Source organism: Myotis davidii, unplaced genomic scaffold, assembly GCF_000327345.1.
Source record: "Myotis davidii unplaced genomic scaffold, ASM32734v1 scaffold77, whole genome shotgun sequence".
Classification (NCBI taxonomy): domain Eukaryota; kingdom Metazoa; phylum Chordata; class Mammalia; order Chiroptera; family Vespertilionidae; genus Myotis; species Myotis davidii.
Window position 1 is genome coordinate 1,959,208 of NW_006289713.1, and position 997 is coordinate 1,960,204.

The 997-nt window shown below is 39.3% G+C and overlaps 1 protein-coding gene across 8 annotated transcripts in view; it reads left to right on the forward strand.

Moving 5' to 3' along the window:
- ANKRD11 (ankyrin repeat domain 11) overlaps positions 1-997 on the forward strand; it is a 220,659-nt gene that overhangs the window by 185,384 nt on the left and 34,278 nt on the right. The window lies entirely within an intron of this gene.

Sequence of the window (997 nt, forward strand, 5' to 3'; positions counted from 1 at the left end):
TATGAAGTAGCAACGAAAATAATTTTATGGTTGGGGGTCACCACAACATGAGGAACTGTAATTAAATGGTTGCATTAAGAAGGTTGAGAACCACTGCTTTAAATTCCTCTAATTGATGTCCTGTGGTCAAAAGAGTCTTTGTCAGTTACAAACACCAGAGAAAGTGCTCTATATCAAGTGATGCACCTTTGGTTAAACTGTTAAAAAGCCCAGAATTCCCAGAGGGATCCAGTTTTCCAATTGCTCTGGGATAATAACAGAACAACAAAAAGCAAATGTGAAATAGCTCCAGTGGCCTGTGTTCTACAATCTACTGACATATGGAATTTTTTTCTTGCTCTGAAACTACTTGGATATTTCCTACTTGAAATAAAATTGTGTTTTTTGTTGTGGGGAGGTGGGGGAAGAATTAGTGAATTGGAAGTTTTAACTAAAGCAATTGCCTAGACTGAGGTATAGAAAGAAGAAGAGATAGAAAACATGAAAGACATTATGAGATGTGTGTGTGGAAAAGGACTGAGGCATGACATTAGCATCTAACCAAGGAGAGAAGTGGGGGCACTGGTGCTCAGAGAAGACAGAGAACTTCTCATGTCTGTGAAAACAGGAGTCCTAGTTCAGGAAGGATAGTGCATTATGAGCAGGGGAAAGATTACACATGAGTTTTATGATGAAGTTACAGAACAAGAAAAAAAGTGCTAAAAATGGCCAAGGAGAGGAAATGTTGCCTACAGAAAGCAAGCCAACCTCCCAGTAATTTTGTGGAAGCCAGAAACTGACACCACCCCACAGAACTGGACTGGTTCTAATGGGTGGGGAACATCTGGCCCATGAGCTATATAAGGCCTGCAAAATCATTTGGTCTGGCCCTGCCAGGGTATTAGGGGTGAGTTAATTAAATGTTTGACCAAATATATCAGGCTAGTTGTTGTTTTTTTTTTAATATATTTTATTGATTTTTTACAGAGAGGAAGGGAGAGGGATAGAGAGTTAGAAA